The 26,229-nt window shown below is 37.7% G+C and overlaps 2 long non-coding RNA genes across 2 annotated transcripts in view; both read right to left on the minus strand.

Moving 5' to 3' along the window:
• Positions 1–1,458: 1,458 nt before the first annotated feature.
• On the minus strand, positions 1,459–2,153 carry LOC145430169 (uncharacterized). The gene is made up of 2 exons (XR_013910613.1): positions 1,876–2,153; positions 1,459–1,590 (listed from the first exon to the last, which is right to left on the minus strand). It is a non-coding gene; the product is annotated as an uncharacterized LOC145430169 (long non-coding RNA).
• A 5,758-nt stretch (positions 2,154–7,911) lies between these two features.
• The window catches only part of LOC113026831 (uncharacterized), a 96,691-nt gene continuing 78,373 nt past the window's right edge, over positions 7,912–26,229 (minus strand). The window contains exon 5 of the long non-coding RNA XR_003272958.2: positions 7,912–8,182. This is a non-coding gene — a long non-coding RNA (uncharacterized LOC113026831). The remainder of the gene's footprint in view (positions 8,183–26,229) is intronic.

A 26,229-nucleotide genomic window follows, 5' to 3' on the forward strand; every position in this document is an offset into this window, starting at 1 on the left:
ATATTTCCATGAAGAAAAAAGAAAATGTCAAAAGGTGCACGTTAAAGGCACCGTTTCTCTCTTCTTCTTTTTTGCTCTTTTTTTATATGCTAGTGTTATCTCATTTTGTGATATCACTTGTCATAACTCCAGCAGTAAACATGTAGAGTTGGGTGCTGTAGCAGTAAAGGTTGTTGTCTTTTCTGTATAATCCTCACTTCTTGTCCCCTGCCTGCCCTCCTAATCCCTTGGCATGTGTTGGTGACATCACATGGCTACTGGCTCTAAATTCCCCCTGCAACTGTCATTAACTCTGTGAACAAATGAATAATGACTGGGAGACTCGCTGGCTCCCACCACTGACCTTGGGTATTATTAGAGTGACCTCTCTTTGGCTTGACCAAAAAAAAAAAAAAAAAACCTTTTTGATATCATTGCTGAAAGTACACTAGGAATGATGGCCTATCTGCCGGGGGGTGGTGGTGGTGGTGGTGTAGTCGACAACCACCACTGTCGTGTAAACCTATACTTTCCTCCCACTGCTGTTTCATGAATACTTAATTAGAGCACACAGCCTGAAATACCCGACTTGCAAGTTGCCTGACCTCTCTTTACCAACAATGTACAATATTTGGGTTTAGCCGGGTGACATGGTCAGATGACATGTTTCACTGTAAAGGAGGGCCTTTTGGGAATCTTGTGGCAGTTAGCTGTGTGATATCATCTGTGCAGACAGTCAGGTGTGGCTGTGGGAGGAAGCATCTCCATATGTCACAAAACTGGTGCTCATAAGAACATGCTGGAAATCGCATGCTGATAATGATCACAGCCTGCAGAGAGATGAGTGAGGTTTTATTGTCAGCTGTAGAGGTGTAAAGTAATACAGTGCATTTACTCAGTTGCTGCATTTGAGTACTGCATTGTACTCAAATGAGTACTGCGCAGCTTATTTTTAATTGGCAATTAATAGCTAAAGATTAGGATTTGATATAGCAATGCTGCATTTTTACAGGTTTGACTAGTCAGCATATGCAGCCTGTATTTTCAAATTTCACTCTAAATGACTTAAAATTTAAAAGAAACACAATCACATTACTATCGTTATTATTAAAGAATTAACATGGATCTGAAATTATTTATTTATTTACATATAATGGCTATTTTTAATATCAGTTTGCCAAAAGGCAACTTTAGTATCAATGTATTCCAATGTAAATATATTATTTGGTAACAGTAACACCTGCAAGAGGAGTACTTTTACTTCATGAACATTTAGATATTAATGCTTTTATTGCATGATACCTTAAACTTATTATTGCTACTTATACTATGTTATTATTAATATTACACTTATTTTATCTTTGTTGGTTTATAGATTTAGATGATATTTATAGATTTTATAGATTTGAATATTATCCATGCATAATATAATAAAACATTGAATCTGCAACAATATTATAACGACAGTGTATACAGTGATAACATATTTTATCAGACTTTTATTCAATTATTTATTTATTTTTACAGTTCAGTATTTGTACTTGTTTCCAGTGAATAGGCTTCTTTCACAGCTGAAGTAACTTTTCACAGACGCATTTGCTAAACTCCACTCTGAAAAACAACAATAACAAAAAAGTACATGGCTCATTACAGCACAGCTCAAAGAATAACTGTGTTTTTAAGGCACATCTAATAAACTCATCTGTATGTTAACGCCAACTTCATCTGAGTCCTAATCAAGCACTGAGATCAGCGTATGAAAGAATAAATGGATGAAATGAAGCTGGCATGGTGTTAATCTTAACGGTAGTTATGGAGAAGGCGTCCCTGTATGGACAATGACAAATACATATCGAAGCTGCAGCTATTTAGGGATCGTACAGAACGAATAAATACCTGAGATGAAAGGTAGACACAGAGACTGGCTGATGTAATCAGTGCTGCCACAACGAGGGCTCTCCATCATTGCAATCTGTAGATTGCAATAAAAGTTCCCAGAATTGCACTGAGCAACCCAATCTAAACCAATGGACAATCACAGCCTCTGATCTCAGTCCCAATTGAGACATATCCCAGCTGAATGTCCCAGAAATTAGACCTACTTGGTGTGTTCATGATCCCGAGATGGACAGATAGAGCAGGTGTCTTCCCCCCTGTCTCTCTCTCTCTCTTTCAAACACACACACACACACACACACACACACACACACACACACACACACACACACACACACACACACACACACACACACACACACACACACACACACACACATGCGCGTCAGTCGATAAGCTTCAGAAAAAGGTTTGTTATTTACATCACTTTATGCTGGTACAATTTTACACGGCATTGCAAAAGCCAGAGGGGGCAAAGTGAATCGCAATTAAAGGGTGACAATTAGTCGTTTGGTTATGCTGAAGTCACTAAAGCCGCACGACAGAGCAGCACGACCTCTGGCAGCGGAAAACAGCAGAGTGGGGAATGAAGGGGCGACAGAGAGGAGAGCCCCGCTTGTTCACTTGGGATGCTGATGTTGTCGGCTACAGAGAGCGTCAAAGCGCCGAGTCTATGATGTTACACGGGGCTGGTAAAAGAACCGTGTCCCGTGAGTTTTGGGACCGGCACACCAAATGAAAAAAAAAAAATCAGTTAAAATAGTGGGAGAAAAAAACTTTCAAAAGCGCATTCTGTTGATTTTTCATTGTGTGATGACAATAATCTAAATATATAAAAACACACTGAAAGACTAGATACTTGTAGACAAAGCAGCATTAATTTCTATCGTTTAAACAATCCCTCATCAGGCTCTCAGTAGTTACCTCCCTGGTCATTTAATTTTTGGATGCGTCACCATTTAAAGCTGTGTGCACGTAAACATTTTACGCAGGTGCATCACCGCAATGTTAATGAATAATCTCTCATTTATCCCCTCTTCGCGTTTAGAAATGTACAGCCTGGATCGAATTAAATACTACTACTACTACTACTACTACTACTAATAATAATAATAATAATAATAATAATAATAACAATGATACATAATAATTGCCCTACGTTTTAATATTTTGTTTTTATTTTTCATTTGAAATAAAATAAAAGGATAAATAATAATGAAACAATTCCCAGCGCACGGAAATTATTTATTTCTTTATATATTTTTTAAAACCTCACGCGGTTCTTAAACGGAGCCAGATTCTGTCTGGAAACGAGTTTTGAAACGCGGCGTATTTGGAAGCAGAAAACAGCAGGTTTAATGTCCGCCCAGCACCTGTCATGACTTGGATGTTGTTGACGAGCAGGAGGTGGAACAAGAAGAAGATCTGAGTGACAAAAAAGGACGCGGGAAGATGTGAAGGAGTGAGAGATAAATGTGTATGGATCCGACCTTTCACAGAAAGTTTAAATGTGCTGGGCCAAGACCACGTGTGACCAAGGTGGCCAAGATGATAGAAATCATCATCAGAGCGGTAATTATAGTATAGTTTATGGCTGGCTGCCTTTGCCAAAAACAGTAATTGGAGCACACCTCTTCTTTTAAGCGGAGAAAGCGTTCAGCTTGGAGGATGGAGGCAGTTGTGAAAGCAATGACGGATACTATTGTCCAAAATTTGACCCTCTATTAACATCTCTTGGCAGAATCTGGATTCTGTCACCATGGAAGAAGACAAAAGTCATTTTCTCAACATACCAAATCCCCTCTTTTTAAATGCCTCCCCCACCAATAAATTGGTGGAGGCCAGCCCAGAAGCTCTTCCTTTAACACTCTCCACGCTACCACCTCTCCATCCTCCCTTTTGTTTTGCAGGTGTCTCCAATTACCTGCTAATTTGCCACTAATCTTGGCACGATTCTTAATAAACATGTTTATCCCCCCCCTATAAAACAAAAGTTGCTGAAAATCTGAGCGCACACTGACAATAGCACTGACATTCTCCCCCGCCTTGTCATTAAACAATGTGGCGATTTATTAATTTCAGTGTAAAAGTATTGCAACCCAAGAGAGAAGTGAAGAGTGTCGGTGTTAGAGATGGATGCAGGTTGTCGGGTGGCATTTCATTATGAATTTCCTTGGTGAAAGATGAGTGCCAGGGAGCAGTCAATTCAACACAGACACGAAGAGAGAAAGAGTGTTGCTAAGAGACAGGGATGCTGCACAACTTCCATCAGGAGCTTGACTCTGACCTTATATGCAAATTAGCTTCTGCCAAATCTTTTGTGTGAAAGCAACTGCGGTGTCACAGCTACCTGGCCTAAAAATGCTTTAATATCTAGACTCCTCTTAGAATGCAAAATGCACTTTGGAAAGTGGAGCAGTGCAATAAATAAAGACCCAGGCGCACTTGTTGGGGTTTTAATGGGGTCTAAATGAAGAGTACAAAAGAAGGATGAGGGCTGCTATGAACCTTTACTTGAATTGCTCTGTGTAGAATCAAAGGCTTTCTTCCCCTTTAGAAATAATGCTCTGGGAAGGGATATTCAAGAGCTGACATGTTTTCCAAAATTGCCCAGTGCATGAAATTTCAGCTACATCTACTGCATATTAAATTTAACTGGCTTTAAACTGTCCTGTAAACATTTGTTATTTACCTTTCTTCCTAAAGCTACCTGATGAAGCAGGAGATTTTGCAGGTGGCGTCTAGAAGCGACATGGATTATTCACACATGACACATCAATACTGCACAGTTTTCTTGACCTGTAAGTCATTTAACACAAGAATGATAATGATGCTGAGGGCGGGGAGGCGGGTGGAGGTGGTCGGACAGGGCAAATAGGTTGCGACCTGCGAAAAGGGGCTGTATCAGGTTGGAGCATTTTATTTGAAGTGGACACTGATAATGGCCTTTTAGACATGCCAGGTTTGATCTTTCACCACTCAGAAGAGAGCGTAAATCAATAATCGGAGTGAGCAGTGATATGAGGTTACTGTATGAGCAACTAGTAAGCAGACGACAGCATCTGCACATGGCTTAATTGGCTGGACATTTAATGGGGTCAACATGAGAAAGAAATACAGATTCACTTATCAATAGGGAAATGTTTTGGGGGGTTCTGTCATGGAGCGCTTCAAATCAAAACCATTGTGCATCGATTGTACGTTTTAATGTTTGGTCTTTACGCACGAAATAAACACTTTTGGAAATTTAGAAATTATGATCACAGCCAGCTCTTCACAGATTAACTTGCGGGAGCAATGAACACAACTTCAAGGCGCAAGCATAAAATAGCCATTTTAATCAAAGCTAAGTGAAATATAGATCCCTCTCCTCCTGGGGTTCTTCACATTATGCAGAGATACAGACAGAAAGAGAGTGGGAGGGAGAGAGAGAGAGGAAAAAAGAGAGGAAACGGAGAGAGAGAGAGTCCAATACACTACTGTGTTCAAAGCCAACCTTGTCAATAGTACTCACAGTGGGCTAGGGGAGTGTAATAGCACTTCCCTGATTCTACATTGATATCATATAATCCAGTGTGCCCTGTTTCAGTATCATATTTATCTAACCTGCTGGGGGACAGGGTAAGGGGGACAGTGTCCCTGCTGCTAGGAGCAGACACATTACACACTGCCTCGTGTATTCTTATTGATTACTCCCAACCCACAGCCCAGGGACCATAATTTAACTCAGCAGGCACTACAGTTAATACTGGAATTCAAACATTCCATCTACACTTCAAGAGACAAAAACAATTGACACTTTAAAAATGTGCAGGGCCTCTCTAAATGGGATCTGAAGGGAATGGATCTCCATTTTCTGGTCTGTTTTTTTTTTTTCTTTTCCTCTCTCCTACTTCAGTCTCCTGCCTGCACCACTACAGCATTGTTTCTGAGCAGAACTGTGAGCAAACAGCTTTAAATGAATTGCAGTGAGTCAAGGAAACTGGTAATCAAGAAGGACATGAAAAGATACATACATTCTTTTTCTTTTCTTTTCTTTTTTTTTTTTTTTACAAAAATGTTCTTGTAATGCTTCAAATATCTGGAAAAAAGCATTGATAATAAAAAGCCAAAAAAAAAAAAAAGCAAAACAACGACAAAAAGAGAATTTTCTAACTCCAGATAAAAAAAATAAATTCCTCTGGTAAAGTTTGAACACTGAAAAAAAAATGACGAGATAACAAAAAGCACTATTGACATGACGTGTGAGGGTGGTGTGCCCTGCTCAGGAAATCACAGGTACCAGCAGTGGCAGGAAAAGGAAGCTGCCTAGTTTAATAAGAGTGTTTGAAATGTAAACATAAGCATAACATTGAAGCTAAAGTAATTAAACCCTTGCGAGGTTATGCGGGAGAAGAAAAAATCTTTTGCAGGACTCTTTGTTGGTGACCAAGTATGGGGATGTGGACTAAATCTATGTTGTTGCTGATCACTTTTAAAGCATACTGAAAGAACCTGTCTCTGTAAAATGTTGAGCCAGGAATGAACACTATTCATTCGAAGGACATTCCTTCATTTGCTGTTTTTGATGATGGTGGTGCAGGCACATTTCTAACTCGCTGCTCCCATAGGTGTTCAGTTAAGTTGAGATGTGGTCACTATGAAGGCCATATGAGTCACATCATTTTCATACTCATCAAACCATTCAGTGACCCCTAATGCCCTATGGATGGGTGCATTGTTACATTAGAAGAGACCCCTCCCATCATGATAGAAATGTTTCATCACAGCATAAAGGTGATCATTCGGAACAACTTTGTATTGATTTCTAGTGACCGTCCTCTCTACGGGGGCAAGTGGACCAAAATCATGCCAGCAAAAGGCTCCCAGCAGCATATCAGAGCCACCAGATCTCCTTAGCGTAGGGGTCAAGGGTTTAGATGTATGAAAAATTATTTGTTGTCCTTTTTACCATCTATTGAAACCAAGTAACAAGCAAAAAAAAGCAACAAAAACAAAAATATTGGTAATCCATCAATAACTATTTCATAAACAAATCTACAAATTCAGAAAAAGTGAGACCTCAGTTTCTTTCAAACCGAGGTCTCATTTTGATTCGGAAAACGATCAAGCCTTAGAAATAGACAAATCTAACATAGACTGTCACACTTTTTTAAAGCTAAAATGAGCATCACAGGGGATTAATATGCATTAATTAAATTGACTCTGTTTCCTTTAATGAGAGGGAACGGATTTGATGTTAATGCTGTTGATCTCACAGAGGCTTGAATCTACCTAATTAACCAGTATTTCTGTAACACACTAAAATAATCAATAATGAAAAAAAAAAGAAAAAGAAATTTCATCACTACCATGGATACAGATACCTGAAACACATGAAATGCTACCTCACCTCGTCAAAAACAGGCTTTTCAGTTTGGAAATGTTTCTTTTATTTCTTTTCTATTCACTCCCTTTCTTTTTTCATCTGGTGCAATAATTAAAATGACTGCTTTATCTCAGGTTTTAGTCATAGTGTGGCAGCACTCACTGTTGCATCTGTGTGCTGTGCAGAGATAGAGAGTCTGTGGAGGGCCAGGGAGCAGGCTCCAGAGATCCATCCATCTCAATCTGAGGCTACAGCTGACACCTTACAAAGAGGTACAATTAATAAGGGCATTATCCAGCAGTAGGCAACAATAGAGTCCTAAAGCAGAGACACCAACCTCAGGAGGCCCAGGGAGGAGAAAAAGGGAGAGTGTGTGTTTATGGGTGGGGGAAGGGAAAGCCAAAGTGCTTCAAAATGGGATGCATTACAAGCGACGTCTTCGGAACATGAATTACAATCTATTAAAACTGAGGTTTATGATGGATGATAGAGGCTATTTTGTGTGCTAAATGGGTCACATTAATTTTACTGCTCTAAAATCTTACATTTACCGAAGTTTAAATGATGAAAAGTCATTCATATTTTCAATACATCAAGTTGCTTAAGCTATGAAATTCCAGACTGGCAGAGCCGAATCTGAAAAACAAAACAAAAATGATTATTAGCTCTTTGTTTCATGACTGCTGTTTAATTTATGAAATGGTCATCATGAAATCTGAGCTATCAAATGCAGCATAACTGATAATGGAGCTCTCATGAAAGTGTCCTGTTAGTGCAGGTTGAGTGCAGCTCTGTGGTTCACAGGGGAGAGGGCGGGGACAACGCTGCACTGACATTTACAGCAATCCAGGAGTTGTTTGTGGTCACTGGACTGGAGACAAACGCTGAACCCCAAAGGTCAGAGGTTGGGGCTAAATTTCATCCACAGTGGAGGTCCCTCTGTTGGAAAAGACAAACAGAGAAAACAGCTGAGGTGTGAAGTGTTCCTGGTGTCGGGGGAATCAATCAATCGTCATGTATAAACACAAAAAGGAACACCAAAGGACTACAGACCTGCCTAAATGTTGGTACAAAAAGTGTTTAACGTCGTAAAAAGAACAATAAACACATGCAGATCAATACAAGATGACGGGTGAAATAATAATCAGAGAACGTATTCTTAAATAACTCTTAAGGCTGCTCCAGTTTTTAAAAGGAGTCAAGAGTTCCCCCCCAAAGTGATCTTTTTATATTTTCCTGCTCATTCCATGGGGAAAGGATGAGCTTGGTTATGGATTAACGCTGTGATCAATAACAAGATAGGAGCCCGGCTCTCTAAGCTCAAGAAAATTAATTCGAAATGCAGTCAAACTCTTATCGACCCGCAGCCAGGGGTTGCTTTCATTGCAGGTAGTTGATAATCCACCAATATTGTGATGAGCAGCTAATCTCTCATTTGAAATATGACCTCCGCCGCACATAATAAAAGTTAAGACTGGCCATGCATTTGTTGTCCATACAGCACGGTCCCCTGGCTTTTTTGTCAGTGGTGAGATTTTGTGATCTATTCCAGGAGTTTGAGTTAATCTTCGCTTTAGAGTTTGAGTCAATTAAACCAACTTAAAACATCTTGATTAGTAGCTGCTCTGAATTAATTATATGTAAATGGCGTATAACAGCTTTCAGATAAGATTTGATTTTTTCAACATTCTTTTTTTTTGACATACTAAAACTCATTTAAGAGAAGCTTTAAAAAAGCTTTAAATAAAAGCTTGGCATGTGGAAATGCTTATGAAAATGATCATGGGTTAACTTTTGCATACTTTTTTTTTTTTTATTAAAACACACCAAACAAATTAAGGGTTTGCTAAACATACAGCATTAGAGGTCTGAAAGAGTCCATCTTCAAACTCAAAAAGCAAATTTAATCAACTCTCATAAATTTAACTTTTGCAGGTTTAAATTCTTTCAAAACATTTCACATAGGTGATGAGAATTGCAATTTGTAATAATGTCCTAAATGTCATCAAACATCAATTTACTGGAGTAGCAAAAATGTTCCAGCAGAAAAGAAATCACTCTAGTCTTCTAGATTTTCTTCCAATTTCCATTTACTTTCATTTACTTGGGCAATAATAGGAACAGCAGATAATGGCGATGAAGATGAAGGCTATTTAAATGTTGTGTTAATTATTATGCATCAAAGACAATTAATATTCAGTCTTCCTTTTCAATCAACAAATCAAAAGTTGTCCCTCCATGACACGGGGCAGCTCTTGTGATGTATCTTGGTCACCTCCAGCCAACATTATGCACAAACCTTAATCACTGAAGAGCCCGAGGAAAAGTGGTGTTATGCAAGTTTCAAATCAGAAGCCCAACAAAGCAGGTTAATTGATGATCAACATAGTCTGACTTTAATGAGGCCACGTTGCCCATGGCCAGGCCCAGTCCAGGGTATACGGGACTTTCTCCTGACTGCTCCACTTTCTTTGATCTTGTTTGCTTTCTCCACTGCTGGGACTGTCATTGTTGGTTTTAATTACTTCACCACCAAATGGTACAGATAAAAGATAGGTGTCTGTAATTAATAAAATCTCCATAAATTTGAATCACTAACCAGTCTCATTAGCTTCTGCCTTTTGTTTTGACTGAAGTTCTCATGTCATCTTTTTCCAGCTCTAACTATACAGAATAATATTACTTAGCCGAAGAAATCACTTGATATGCACCATATTTTCTGATAATCAAATTCACTGTAGGTAATTAAATGCAGCACATACTGTAGTCCTCCTGCAATGATTGAGGTCAGCCTGAAGGAAATGGCAATTGTTGTATTAAACCAATATAACACTCGAAAGTCTTTTCAATTAGTCATTTCTGAGGAACACTGGATGTCGATTTTAGTCAAGCTCAAAAACATAATCAAATTGTTGAAGAACTCATCTTTGATCATGTGTAATCAGGATCAGGGCTGTGTGATGCATCCCTGGGCCACAAACTAAATGAGTTGCAATGCTGCTGGCACTTACTGCTTTGGATGGCAGTCAGCTTGGCAGTCACAGAGCTGCAGTGTATTCACATGATAAAAAAAGCACAGTTACACAGAGGGGCATTTTGGGGGGAAAACACCTGTTGTTTTGGTGACTTTGAATACGTTAGCATTCTGATCAGATATGTGTTTTTAATGTAATCCCCCACACCCCCGCCTTTTCTTTTAAAGTTATTTCTTTTTCACAACTTGAACAACAATCTCTCAGCAAAAAAGAAAACAAAAACTTTATTCTTGAAGAGTTTAACACATTTCAAACACAATTTTGATTACACATACATCATTTTTTCAGGCTCACACCATTAAAAACAGACTTTATATTCAGTCATTCGGTCCATATTAATAATTCATTGCATTACAACATAAAGCACCTGTATTTTAAATATAATAAAGACATCCTTCCGTAAACATACTTTTTCTGTTTACCTGCAGCGTAAAAATAAAGCTATTCTCAATTATAGCACATCAGGTCAGACACAGGGAAGCAAGTCTTTGTTGCTTTGTGACAGTGCTCTATAATCTTGTAGAGAACAGCCTATCATTACCAGGCAGTGTGGTAATAGACTGACATGGATGCTATGGGGAGCAATTGATTCCACACATCAATCAGTAGGGAAACTCGCCTTAACGATTGCAGAGAAGTGGCTTGTTTGTCCTCAACATCGCGATAAATGCTAACACGAAGTGGTGCACAATATCTGCAGCTGAAAGCAGGGGCAGTTACTCATCATAAGAAATTCATTAGTCAACCCCTACTTTTCCCAGGTCCTTCTTCTGATATTGTCAAGCAATGTTTAATACCTTAAAATGTGCACTGATGTTCCCCAGCTTAGATAAAATGACAAAAAAGTGGCTACCAGCAACAAAGGAGTGATCTTAGTTTACATTTCAGACCATTAATCATGCATATCAGTGATTTTTTTTTTAAAGCCTACAACACCGGATTTAGTAATCCTTGTTAATAAGCTATGTTTCAAGTCTACTGATGATAAAATAAACTACTAAAGAGATATTTTTAATATTAAATTTTATGATTCATTTTTAGTATATTCACTAATCCACAGATTTCTTTTTTGGACCTCAGATAATTTGCTTTTTTCTACTAACAAACAAAACTTTTGCCTTTTTAAAAAAATAAAAATAATACTCTATGTCTTTATCGGTGCCAGTTAGTATAAAAGTCACAGCTGGATGCAGAGAATATACTATGTTCTACTCTAAAAGAGAAGGGTCCCACCTGATTAAGAAGGGCAGGGGAAAGACTTTGGCAGGCCAATGGGAGAGGTCAAGGATAGACCAACCAGCTTCACTCCCCCACCACATCATTTTTGTATGACAGCACCACCCTAAGGTTGAAGTTCACTGAGACTTTTCATGAACAGAGCGCTTAGCGTCAAACACAAGATTAAAGCGGGGGTGTCGCATCTTGGCAGGACCAAATGAAAATATCAACTGCTAAGCCCCCCTCTGAAAAGCCAAGGGACAGGTATCTAATATTAGAGAGTAAGCCTAGTTAGCAAAGGCAGCCTGCTGCTTTCCACATTCTCAGTGGTGGTCAAAAGGCCAGCCTGGCTTTGGAATTGCTTTATTGGTGAAATATATTACAGTAGAGGCCTGCAGAACTACCTTATTAAGGAGGCAGAGAAGAGATGCCCTTGTGACATATAGCAGGAACTGAGGACATTTCCATATTACAAGACAAGAAAAAAAAACCCTCTGCTTTTCACAATTTAGAAAAAAATACAAATATAACCGAGGATTATTTCACTAAAATACAAACAGTCTGATACCGCAAAATAAAACTGAAATCAAGTATGGGATAAAAACTCAAAAAGGCACCAAGTATAGTAACATTACACCCGAAATTGATCATTTTAAAATGTTAATGTTTCACGAAAGTGCTGTGAGTGTCCTGTGAAATGTAAGTTTTATATTTTAAAGCTATCTGAGCAGTGGTAACTCTTATAGCATATTCTGGATCTGAGGGAACACATTTTAGAAAGAAGCCATTTTGTTGTACACAAATGACTTGTTTTCGTCCCTCGCAGAGTAGCAACAGAAGCTGGTGCTTCAGCTCTTTAAGTGGCTTGGAAACATAAAAGAGGCTTATCTGCCCCTCTCATTTCTTCTGCCACACAATCAGATGACCTGAGGAGATCTAAAGAGAAACAAAGCCATTCAAAACTCTATCTATCTATCTATCTATCTATCTATCTATCTATCTATCTATCTATCTATCTATCTATCTATCTATCTATCTATCTATCTATCTATCTATCTATTATTTTCAAAATGTCAAAAAGTTTCAGTTTCTTCAATTTCTTTTTGTATTTCATTTCAAACAGACAAATTGTCCAAAAATAAAGCAACGTCACATTTAAATAACAAGAAGGCAAAGCTCATGACCTAAGTTCACCCATCCTGAAATGAAGACATACACAAATTCATCAGTCTGAAAACACAACTGTGCGGTTATAATAAGTGAAATCAATTCACTTATATATTTTCATATATATGAATTCTTTAATTTACACCTTCCCACGTGTTTACTATTAAAATTGCTTATTACGGGTATTACTTTTGTTTTATCAAAATTAAAATAAAGAATAAACACACATTGTAAAATATTTAAATTATTTAAATGGATGGTGAGATTAAAGCATATATAATTAGTTTTAAATGAAATTTAGAAAAGTATGCCCCACGTACCATTCCTTCTTTTTGACATTGTAGGTAAATAAACAGCTTAAAGATATTTTCTCCATATGATCCTTGCCAACGCCTATTTTTTTTTTCTGTTACATCGCACTATTAATAATCAGAAACTCTAGTAAGACATGAAGCTGATCTCGAGGCTTTTCTATAATCCCTCCCCTGGAAGTGGTCTTTACTGGAAGGCTAGTTTGTGATGGGCTCACCCAGTAGCACAATGTTGCATTGGGATACAGCATTCAGCTTAAGCCAACTTATCAACTACATTCAAAGCACATCCATTGAGCTATGTGGGGAGACTTTTTGCCGATCTATTAAAAATACTCTTATCTGTATTTAGCATATGCTGTGTATGTCAGTGCTGGCAGCTTTAGACGGATTTACACTCAAAACACCTCAAGGTATTCTTGAGCTGAAACTACTGATAACATTCTGAAAGTTCTGCAGACAAGCAGGTTTTACAAATAGATAAATTCATTCAGCACGCTGCTATATCGTATATTTACTTATTGTTATTTTTTGGTGGACAATAACTGTTTTTAAATACCATTTTGCCCTTTATTTCTTTAGTGTTTTTTTATTTTTATTTTTAAGAATCATTCTTTTCCTTCCACCTGCATATAAATAAAAGCTCTTTTAAATATTTATTTATTGCTTGATCACACAAATACAACAATTTACAAAGTTAACAGAACAAGGAAATAACTTTTTGTAAGGTCATCTTGTTTTTTTTTTTAACTTTTGATAATAATAACAGTTTATTAAATATTTTTTTTAAGTTGATCTTTATTTTGGTGGGTAAAGTGAGAGAAGAGCAAAATTGTTTCTTGTAGAGAAACAAACAGTCAAACAAGGCGGTCAGTATAAAAGAATTGCTGTTGCTAGTTAACAAGAACTTTTTGGAATCCAGCAGCAAATAATGTGGAAATAATCCACGCATCAGGCTTTCGGTGCGTTTCAGTGGGAAGTCCTTCAGAGGAAACACTGGGGCTGCAGAAAGCCTCACATTCTCTCTTTCTTTCACTTTTCTTTCTTTGCAGCAGACAAGGCTTATTTGTACTGCGGGATAATTACTATTAGACATAGGCAAGCTCATGTTTACTTTAACTAAGATGTAATTACAGCAAAAATTTGTTGAAATTTTAAAAATACACAAACTGATTTAGGGCTTTCTCGGGCAGTAAGGAGAAAAAGAACATTTATTTTTCCAAATCTAAACATATGCGAGGGGAATTTATTTATTCACAGAATTATCATGGCTTAACTTGCTGTTCTGATATTTATCCATAGATTTTTGTTGTTCTGGAATATGTTTAAAATATTAATATGTTGGGGTTTTTTTTCAATTGCAGGCAAACCTTTATTTAACTCTGCTCTCTGGGCAGTAGAGGTTTGGCCTTTGAAGCGATTGAGAAAGAGCACCGTTATTCATGCTGCATTCAGTGCTGAGAACTGAGACTCCAAAAACAGCAGTATCCTCTCATACCTGTTGAGAACACTTTCATCCTTAATGGGCTCATTAGCCACATTGTTAATTGAGTGCTATTCAGGCCAACATCAAAGCTAATAATAATTGTTTACTTACTTACTTACTTCACTAAAATGGACCCAACTGTAGCATAATGCTGCTCTCTTGGAAGCTATATGTTCATAAAGGGACATATATTTATGAATAAACTGGGGGAAAAAATGGGACACTCATCATTAACAGTCTCCCTTCACACTTCACACACACAGAGAGACACACACACAGAGAATGCTGAGCCTTTTGTGGACGTTTTATATAACAAAGCTGCTTCAGTTTGACTGAAAAAAAGAAAAACGAACACACAAAAAAGTTAATTTAAAATTTACAGCTTTTGCATTTGAAACCTGTCACTGCCTTAAAAGTTTTCAATAGTTTGTTTTAATTATTTTTTTATTTGTTTTTACTTTTTGTATAAAAAACCCCCCAAAACAAATGCATTATGGTTACGAAAAATAGACAAAGAACAAATAAATGTTCAGTGTAATTATGCAGCAACACTGGCACTAATAATTCTACAAGTACTACAAACAACTGCAATAATAATAATAATAATAACAATAATTATAATAGTAATTTATTTTTTTATTTATATATAAGAACATATATTTTATTTTTGAGTTCTTGTCCTGTAAGTTTTCTCCTCCCACGCGCTGCTGCCATATTAGTGGATAATAGGATCCGAAAATGGAAGCTAACTCATTGGAATTAAATTTATCAGCATGTGCTCAGAGGTAATAAGCTGTCAGTTATAAAATGAAGATTTGTATTTAGATATATGATAGGAAGAAAAATGAATAGGCAAAATAAATGAAGCTGCTTTACAACTAAATTACTTATTTGGAGCCAACAGACCACGAAGAGAATTATGATGATGACAATGATTATTGCAGATAATATTTTCCCTATGGAGGTGAAGATAGCAAATATGAAAAAAAAAGTCATGCAGGTCCATAAAGAGTTAACAGGAGGGAATGTTTGCAGAAATGTTCTGATAGAAGGAACCAAACCTTGAGGCATTATCAAACATTATAATGGAGGAAATCTAATTAGCACTAAGGAGGGATGTTGCTGTTGAAAACCAGACTCGGAAAAGTGCTGACTGACTCACAAATGTTTATATATAGAGATATAATAAGCAGCAAAGATTGCTAATTTTTAAACCTTCTGACAATCACACATAGTGCTAATTATATACATTTGTGGAAATGCTTGTAAAACAGTCTCACTTTAAATACGATTACAGCCCAGTGGGGAATCTGAATATCCATTTCAAACTGAAATTTTCATCATAGCAGGATTTCTATTTTTAAAAGGCTGAGCTGATGAAAGCTGGTCTAAGCTACACCTAGGCTTGGGGCTAAAGCAGCTGCATTTCAATTGATTAGGTAGCCATGCATGATGAAAGTTTTAATAAATGACACCATAGTCAAAACATTTCAAAGAAAACAATCCCTGCTGTATGCCAGCATACTGCAAATATGCCAGAAACCACATGGGAGAATTAGATGAGAGGAAAGTGAACACAACTGGGTAACACATAGGCAAATTCAAACACACTGAATTTAACAATATATGACAGTAAGTGTCTTATTATTGCTTATTTTTGTCTGGTTCCCCACCAACTAATTTGTAGTTTGCGTAAGATGTCATTCTGCTATTTTTTAGGTGACTTGACAGCTGTGAATTGTTATTATTTATCTGTGCTGTGTTTTAAAGAAACTATTTTTACCAGAACAAAGACATTTGGAGAATTATAGGTAATAATTATAAATATGTTTATGAAAAGAAACAAGCATATATATATATATATCACTTATTGAGAGAGAGAGGGAGATGTGATAGATATGTTTTTTTTCATCTGAGGAGCCTGGTGAAAACAAGCAAAGAAAAGTGTATTAAAAATGTCGTGTCTATAGGGCTCATGTCTGATGTCTGTCAAATCATTAAAAAGGAGAGGCACTGTTATCGAATGCTCGGGATCAGCAATAGTGGTGGCACATCACTGAGATGAGGTATGTCTTCCATGGGGGCAACTTGAAGGCCTTTTGTGAATTTATAGAGTGCGATAAAATCAGCTTCATATTTCTCTGCGAAATCGGCTGATGAAAGAAGCCTGGGAGAGAATTACATGGCAAGAGTTTTGTCACCAGACTCATAGGCTTTATAGGCTGGGAATTGAAAAGGTAATGAGAAAAGCCATGCTGCAGTTTGGCTGTGTTTAATAAGTCATCATGCCGCTATCTATTGTTAGTCGCGCAGACCCCACCAAGATTGTGTTTTCACCATACTTAATACTCTGCAGCTAGCGGGCATTTCAATGGATATAATACATCCAGCGCGGAGGAGAAAGCTAGCAGCTTATAGCACAGACACCATTACACAGAGTCGTGTGATAACAGTGAACAAAGAACAAAGTCTAAAAAATGAGACTGTTCTCCAGTTGCTTCTCTTCTTGAAGAATATGTGATTGCAATTAAGATAGATAGCTTTACCCCCCCCCCCCCCCAAAAAAAAGGCAAATTCTGGGATGGGCTAATTACACGCACAACTTACAAGTATAATTCTCCCTTTCTGCACAATGGAGTTTGTGTCTGTGCATGTGTGCAAACACACAGAATTCGGGTTGCAGTCCACAACAAGATAAAGAGTGAGGTAAATGCTGTCCTCAGGATACTGAGGATGATACTTGGCAGATGTATTTTTCTCCTTTTTAAAATTTGTTCATCTCATAACTCATCAAACAAATTTCCACCATCCCAGTGATCTCTTTATTCTTCTCACAGATTTTCTGTCTCTTAGTAAACTCGGCACACAGGAGGATAACAAAAAAAAAAAAAAAGCAGCCTGAAGGAAAATGAATTTAAATGTGAGCTGATGATGAATGGATGAACTGATTTTCTGGCAAGAATTAAAGCTTTGTAACGACACTTGACACAGACTGGATAAAAGGAAGAGTAAGACTAAAAAAAATTAAATATGATAGGACTACTTTTTACAGTTTGTGTAATTACTGTGTGACATATAATGGGGCATATTTTCCATTTTGACAGCACACTCTACAGCCATCTTTTGTCTTTATGTCACTGCCTCTGGGTATGCATGAAAACAAGACTATTACTACACTCAAACCTGGCTAGACTGTTTGTTGTGCAGTTGTAAACTGCCATTTACTCACATGAGCAGACTTGTTTTAAGAGACAGGCTTGTCATATGCTCTGATCAACGAGAGTCAGTGTGAGGGATTTCTGGAGCGTGCAGAGTTTTTAACATGGAAATTGGCTTTGAACCCCATCTGCACAGGTCGGCACATCTTTGGGCAAAGCTCTGGTACTGCTGACAGGGAAAATGAACCATCAATTCTTTATAATGTGGCCTGATTATTATCCTACTTACCCCCCCACAAATTTAAACTGCAAATGTCTGCACTCTATAAAATCTGCAAACTCAGAGAAAGAGAAGAACTTATGTCTTCTCGCTCTTTTTTTTGGAAAAAAAACAAACATTCAAATTGAAGCACCATCAACACTGCAATTTCAAACTAAAATAACCTCATCAACTAAACACTTTTAGAAAAGTGCTTGGTGGTTTTACTAACACACTTCAACACGTTTTCCAGCATACAAAAATCCATCATATCCATCTGATATCTGAAAAGAATGCACCTCTACATCTGAGATAAAATATTCAAGCGAATTAAATGTTTTATATAGGTTTAAGGTAAGGCGCAAATGTTACTTTAACATAAAATTCTGGAACTATGAAATGATTAAAAGTATCCTACCTGTGTAGAAATGTTGATTTCCAAATCAAATCAAAACCAAAGGAAACGAAAATAAAGGTTTTTACTGTATATGTTAGGTTCTTAACAAGTGAAATGGGAGTCTGACTGTGAAATGTGATACAAACCAGAGCAAAGTTTGAATGAAGCATGTTCAGCAACTTTGGGAAGGGATCTGTCAACGGCCAATCTGAGATGTCTTTATTTGACACGACTGGTTTTGTTAGGTCTCTTGCGCCAGTCCAGCCTGCCGGTGTCCCTTTCACCCCTAAAAGCAGCTGGGCCCTGACCTCTGCAGCACTGGCCCTCAAAGCCGAGCTCTTTTCAGCTCAGGCATATAGGGAACCTCCCCATTCCCTCCCACAAGCAACATCCCATTCAGCTGCAGAGATAACTTTATTCATCTTGTGCATCATTGTATCCAGTTGAATGCAGATACTATGCAGACACTTGAGTGAATTGAACTAGCAAGCGTGCATGTGTTAAGGACAGGAAAGAAGGGGAGGTGTTATGTCTTAATTTCTTCATTTTGACAGAAAATTCATGCGTGGGTTCACTTTGAAAAGCCACCTTCAGCCGTTTCATTTCAGTGTGAGTGCTTGGAGCATACCTGAGGTATCAGATTTTTAGGAAGACGTGTTAAGATGACATTTTAGCACTTAAAATATGCAATCATGCCAAGAAATTTAAATAAATTCTGGAAATTACACCAGTGTCTGCAGATGATTTCTCTCCGTTACTGGTGCTAATTTACATGAAAGTGCTAAACAGCTATTTTTTTCTCTCTCTTTTTAAATTGGTAAACTCTGGACAGACAGCTGGCAGGGACAGTTGAGCTTATGTTCACCTGCCTAACACCAAAACAGCACCAGGACCACCCTGCTTTTCTCTCATCATTCATATTCAAGCCAGGGCCTCTTGACAAGTCTGCTGATCTCACTCAATGTTTTGTGATTTGGACAATACGTTTTTCACTGTGTGGGCAAAAATGCTGAGGCCATCACACTTCTTGAAGCCAGTCTTGTGAGACTCAACTGAGGCAGAAGGTCTCAATTCTTCCTCCTCTGTGAGAGTTATCTCTGTCTAACGCTGTGGTCAGATAGAGCATGGGATTCTCGGTTTCCATACTAATGTGGTAAAAAAAACCAAACCCCAAAACACACAATTTACGTATAACTTCTGATTGAACATAAAGATTCAAATTTAAACAATCTTCTCTCCTGAAAGTTTCTCATTTTAAAGCTAATATTTTCTTTTTTCTTTTATATAGAATTTGACAGAATTTCAGCAAAACATCTAAATACAAAATCCTCACCGTAACATTTTATTTATAATGCTGTTCTTTGTATAACATTATTATACAAAATACAGCATTGACTGAACTTTTTTTTTACAAATAGAAGTGGCTTGGCTGCCCAAATAGACGTGCATTTATCATTACACCGTTTGATATTAGACATAGTTTTTCAGCTGTTTCATCACTTGTTTACAAGTCAACAAATATAAAGATAATATAAATAAATACCACAAACTTTAGGCTTTTCGCACCACTTTCAATCTGTGGTTTAATACGACGTAAAACGCAGTGGCACTCAAAAATATGATTCTCAATAAAAAGCGTGAATATTTGTGATGTAGCCAGTGGTAAAAATCCTTTTGGGGATTTCGATATCTAAAAGAGAGAGGTTTATACATTAGCGCTGTAGTTGCAAAACACTGTTGATATTCAAATGATTATTGTGCAAAATCTGGGATAAGCTTCTGTGTGAGAGCTCTTCTAAGTGCCTACAACTATTGCTAATTCCCCTCACCATTGTGGGCCGGACAAAGGCCTTAATCCCATTTCACTTTTGCAGAAGGCTGGGGCTATTTTCCCTCTCATAAACCAACAACACTCCCCCAAGCCAGAGCTGAGAGGTTCTGAGAAAGGGGCCAGTGTGTGCATACTTCAAGGCTTTTTTGTCCAGCTTGGCTAGTGCTCTGCATAAACTTTTAAGTGGTCCCAGTAGGCCTCAAACACCTTTTGGCAGAAAAAATAAGCTACCACAAACTGTAAAAAGGAAACCAAACACTCTCTTAACCTGGACAATACAAAAGAAAATATATGAAGTCTTTTATAACTCAGATTGGGTCTGGGCTGCAAAGAGTTAACACGCTTTTTTCAGGCGCTATAGTAAAGGAACTTTCATTCTTCTGAAAGCAGCTCTCTTTCTCTGCATTGTAAATCCTTTAATACATTATTTATAACATGGTGGTCCACTATCAAAGAAAGTGGAGTAGAACAGGATTCAGTTCTTGTACTTTGTAGTATAGCTCTAGTTCGCAGTGAAAATAAATCCACTTCTCTGACTTTGACATAATATTTTCTCTTTGTTATTGAACCTACTTTAATTCTACCTTTTAAATTTATGATTTAATTAAAACAAGAGACACTTTAAGGGATTTTGTCCATTCCAATTATAATTTCATCACAGAACCCTCACTGCAAATATGAAAAAAAATATCAAGACATACAATAACTTTGATTTTTATTGAACTCTGCAGTATGTCATTTTTGAATTTTATGTCATATTTGAAGAATAATTTAAGTCTGATTATCACTTAATTTCCCTTTTGAAAACAGGGATGATGAATGTAACATATATATGTAAAGACTGTCTTTTTTAATATTAAATTGCATTTTCTTAACAACAACAAGAGCAGAATATGTGCAAATGCGAGTTCGTGAATATATGCATGACTGGCGAAGCTGCCTGGAACTGAGAGCAATGCCACTAGCTCAGTTGTTTAGTAAGTAAGTGATGGCTTTATTCAGCTGCTGTGTCATGCAGTGCATGTGAACCAGCATGCAGACCAGCATGTGGCCTGTGTTGGCTCATGTTAGGTGTGTAGTTGGAGGGTTTACTCGCACTTAAAAAGGAGGGGCACAGCAAATACAAATCAGCCAGGAATTTTCTTCGACAGCCAGACAAACCATTCTCCTTTAATCTTAATCAATTAGACACCCATGAAGTGCAAACAAATCACAAACCTGTCAGCATACACAATACAGTGTAAAGAATCTGCAAATTACATGCAGTGTAGACAAGCTGTACCCCTTCCTACAACGCTGCTGGGTTGAGTTCCCTAAAAAGCTTCACATCACTCAGCTCATATTTGTGCCACTGACTTACAGTATAATAAAGAGGATCTCTTTGCTAAGATGCCCACCGGAGTCCAGAACTGTTAGTTTAATATCCACTGGGATCCACTGGGGTTAGTGTAGCCTTTCACATACAATACTCAGTCCTGGAAAGTGATACGTCTTTGCTTGATGTTAATGGTTTATAACATCCCATGATAGCTAAATTTATCTCTGGAAAACCTGGCCTAATGATATTTCCCTTGCTCAAGTTGACAAAGAGAAAATCCATGGTTAAAGTACTATTGAATTTTCACACCTGCATACAGGGAGTCATGTATCACATTGTTTCGACTCTTAACTGCACAAAAGTACACCTGAGGGTTTTCTTACTGCTCGGGGGTGGAGTGTTGGGGGTCAAGAAAACCCACCATACCTATTTCTTGGTTAACATTTACACTGGTTGACAAGTAAAGAGAAACACAAAGCTTGAACATTTGTCAAAGCCATATATGAGATAATATTCCTTTGCTAATTTATGTGTTAATGACAATTATTTCATTTATGATATGTTAATTGTAACTTTGTGATATTAAATAACTGTGAAAAACTGGTTGGTACAGCCATTAAACATAGTGTGATTAGTAACATTGTTTCTTATTACTATAGCGACTTTTTTTTTAAAGAAGGAACAGCTGTTGAATAGATACAATGTTGTGACAAACTGCTACTCAAAGCATACTACCAGTAACCTGTAAGTATTTAAAGAGGAAGATGACAACTGGTAATATGAGGATAATCTACTCAAAAATGGTACATTGTGTTTCAGATATAGCCAAGTGCAAATTTGATTTAGTTCCATCAAATATGCAGACATTTTAGTGGGTTGTTTGAAGATTTTATTTGTTAACCACTACCGCATGTTTCAGCTGACTAACCTTATCCATGTAGTTATTTTTTGAGCACTTCCTCTCCATAACCTAAACCAAGTAGCTTCGGTTGTCTAAACCTAACCAAACCTTAACCATACTGTACTTGTCATAAGCAGATGTTGTAGGAATAATCAAGTGGAAAATGTTGGCAGCAAATGCTCAAAAATGTTGTCACGAGCGTAATCTGGGTTTCCGAGAAATCATCCAATATCAGCGGCCTGTCTGGTGAGTGGGTTGTGTAAAAATGATCTTTGCAACCAACATGTTGTGAGTTTCCCCACAGTAAATGTCCTGGCAGTAGGATCTGGCACAAGAATCATTTGCAGGGTGTCCTGATTCAGTTACTAATATCCATTCAACTGAATGCTGTCTGTGGTTGCAAAATCTAATTTAACCCATTTATCCAGCTTCGAATGTAATGATCACAGAATCTACTCACATACTCAGTAAGCCTGTATGTATGCTTTTGCTGAAATCGCTGTGTTTCTTTTTGTAGTATTAGTGTGGCATTGCATTTAACCACTTTTGATCCTCTTCTGGCTACAGATTTATAGTTTTCCTTCAATGAGTTTCAAAGTGCGTTTTGGCACCTGTCATAAAAAGTAGAAATTGAAAAATATAGTGTTTAATGTCAGTTTCTTAGACAAACTTTTTTTAATCCTCTATCACAGCTTCTTTAGAATGATATATTCATTGAATCAAGAAAAGAGTATTTTCTTTATTTGGAAAGAAATACCAATTTAGAAAGCAAACATTATACAGAATGGCTTTCATGCTTGTAGTGTATGAAAACTTTAAAAGAAGCATCTATAAGAGCAAGATATTAGTAGCATTTATAGTTGTAATAGCATTATTAGCAATAATACATTTATTAGTTATGTAAAATCATCAAAAGATCTTTTTTTTAATCAAAAACTAAAACCCCTCTCTTAGGAGGCAATGAAGAAGCGTCCTGTTCAGATATCCATACCACCTCAGCTGGCGCCTTTCGATGAAGAACAGTACTGGCTGTGGTCTTAGCACATCCTGTGGGACCAAGATCCACACTAACTCTAAGGCTGAGCTCAGAGACCCTTTGGAGAAAACTAATTTCTGTTGCTTCTTTCAGTCAGTATTCACACCAAAGGTGAGTGTAGGCACATAGATTAAACTGTAACTTGACAGCTTTTAAATTTACGCCCACCTCTTTCTTCACCACAGCAAACTGTTACACCATCCAAACCAATGTGCCTGTCAATTTCTTGTTGCACTCTACCCTCACTTGTGAACAAGACCTCGGGATACTTGAACTTCTCCACTTTGGGCAGGAATGTATTTATCCATGACCAGGCATCAGTACTCCACCCTTTTCTAGCTGAGAACCATGGCCTCAGATTTGGATGTGCTTATTCTCCACCTAGCTACAAACCACCTCAGTGTAATCTAGGAGCCACTGCCTCATGGAGCCAAAAGAAGCACGTCATCTGCAAAGAGCAGGACAAAATCATTTGTACCTCTGGAGTTTGCAGTCAGTAGGATGAAGGTAAAACTGAGTTTGAACTAGTTTGAAGTAGTCTGAACTGTGAGGTGTGCTCTAGTAGTATGGAATTCCAGGTCGATTATCACAGTCCATTAGGTTGTAGTGAATGTTGAACTTTAGAGTAGCCCCTTATTTCTAATCCATTGTGATGAGGGTGAGGAGGATTTCCATTTTGGGAAGCTCAGGATAGAACCCTTTCTTTTTGCAGATGATGTGGTTCTCTTATCTTCATGACGCTATGAACTTCAGCATGCAATGAAGTGGTTTGCAGCCAAGTGTTAAACAGCAAGGATGGAAATCGCACATCCAAGTCTGAAGCCATGGTTCTCTGTTTGAGAGAGAGGTTGCCCTAACTGAAGGAGTCATAGCATCTTGGGATCTTATGCACAAGTAATGAGAAAGTGGAGCGTGAGTTCAATTGGCAGACTGGTGAGGCATCAGTAGTAATGAAGGAATGGTTTCAAACTGTTGTAGTGAAGAAAGGCACTGAGCCATCTGCGTTCGAACCCTGTGATCCTGAGATCAAGGCCCTGAATACAAGTCGCCGAAATGAGTTTTTTCTGAAGGGTGGCTGGGCTCAGCAACACACAGGGTGATGAACTCAGACATCCAGAGAAATCTCAAAGCCATTTCAAAAGGAGTGGCAGCTGAGGTGGTTAGGGCATCTGGTAAGCATCTCTCCTGGATGCCTACCCATGGAGATTTTCTGGGCATGCCAAACTGGGAGGAGATCCTGGGCTATACCCAAAACCCATTAGAGAGATTATGTATCTCATCTAACCTGGGAAAGTCTCAGGATCCCCCACGAGGAAGTGGAAAGTATTTATTAGGAGAATATCTGGATATATACCTGAATATTTGGAATATCCTGCTTAGCCTGCTGACACTGTAACAAAACTTTCAATAAAGAGGAAAACTGTGGCTGGATGGATGGATGGACCACCAGAGGAATTTTTGCCATGTAATGCATGTATAGAACTGTGGATGCAAATCCTGAGAGACTAAATTTAATCAACTGCTAGCCAGACACTCAAAACAGAAATGCAGGAAACTGGTGACCCAGCTGAAGCCAGTCCTAAGAATTGCATGGTAATTATTTGCTATAGTTAATGTGACTTTATGGACTAATGCACTAATAATGCAGAAGCTGGGATTTATTCATATGTATCAGATACATTTATCAAATTACTTCAGTCATAGGCAAAAAAAACACAAAAACAAAACATTACTTGACTAACAACACTACACTAGCAAAGCACTGTTAACACGAATGCATGTCTGCATATGCACAATGAACTCCTCCTTAAGGAACCTAGTCTCTGGACACTGAAAAAATGGTCACTGTTACTATGGTTAGCGACCTGTCCTGGGCGTGCATCTCGTATTATGGTAGCTGGAATAGGCTCCAGGCCAAACACGACCCTGGTAAGGGGAAGAGAATGGATGGATGTTAACTATGGTAACCATTGTAATATAGAAATATTGCTTTAATAGTGTTGCAAATAGTTTTTAGACAGCGGCAAGTCTACCTTTAAACGAACAGTTTTGTATTAGGATCATATATATATATTAAATACATATAATATAATGTCTATAACACGGTATCATAACACATCAAGTGTAAACTGTGTCATTGATATATGGTGAGATGTGAGACCACTGAGGTCAGTAAAAATAACATTTATTTACTGTGTTAATCTGGCTCTTACCATCACACAAGACTAAATGTGCACTAGAGCTAAACTTGGGCACAGCTGTACTAATACTGTACTAAATACAGGAACCAATAAAGCAACACATTGGTTTATACTTCTTATACTCCTCAAGAACATTATCAGAGCACGTGACCATCACAGTATATGGAGTATGGAGAAGAAATCAGTTGGGGAAACTGGACGGCGCAGTAGAAGGGCATCACTCCAGCCCTACAAAATGACCTCAGTAGTGTTCACACTTAGTACATGTGACAGATTACACAATATGTGACAGTAAGGTTTTGAACTTCACTATTTAACAAGGTCCTTTAGCAAGGTCTGATGTGTGATTTAAGTGCTCCCTTAATTCTTCTGACCAATGTATTTATTCCTTTAAACAAGAAAACTAGATGAAAAATATGAGCATGATGAAGGTGATTATAATCAATCTCCAGTAGAACGTGAATGTGCTTCAAAATATCGACCAACTGTTAAGATAACTGCGCATAGATACAAGTTTTGGGCTGACCAACCCACCACTTGGCTGACTCTCATGTGTCCATAAAGCTGCATTTGACCTGTTTTATTAGCCTTTGACAGAAAGAGTGTGCTTACATTTTTCTTTTCTTTACCGCCAAAGAAAGATGGAGCCAGTGGACTAGCAAAGGTTT

This window comes from Astatotilapia calliptera, chromosome 7 (genome assembly GCF_964374335.1).
Source record: "Astatotilapia calliptera chromosome 7, fAstCal68.1, whole genome shotgun sequence".
NCBI classification, from domain to species: Eukaryota; Metazoa; Chordata; class Actinopteri; order Cichliformes; family Cichlidae; genus Astatotilapia; species Astatotilapia calliptera.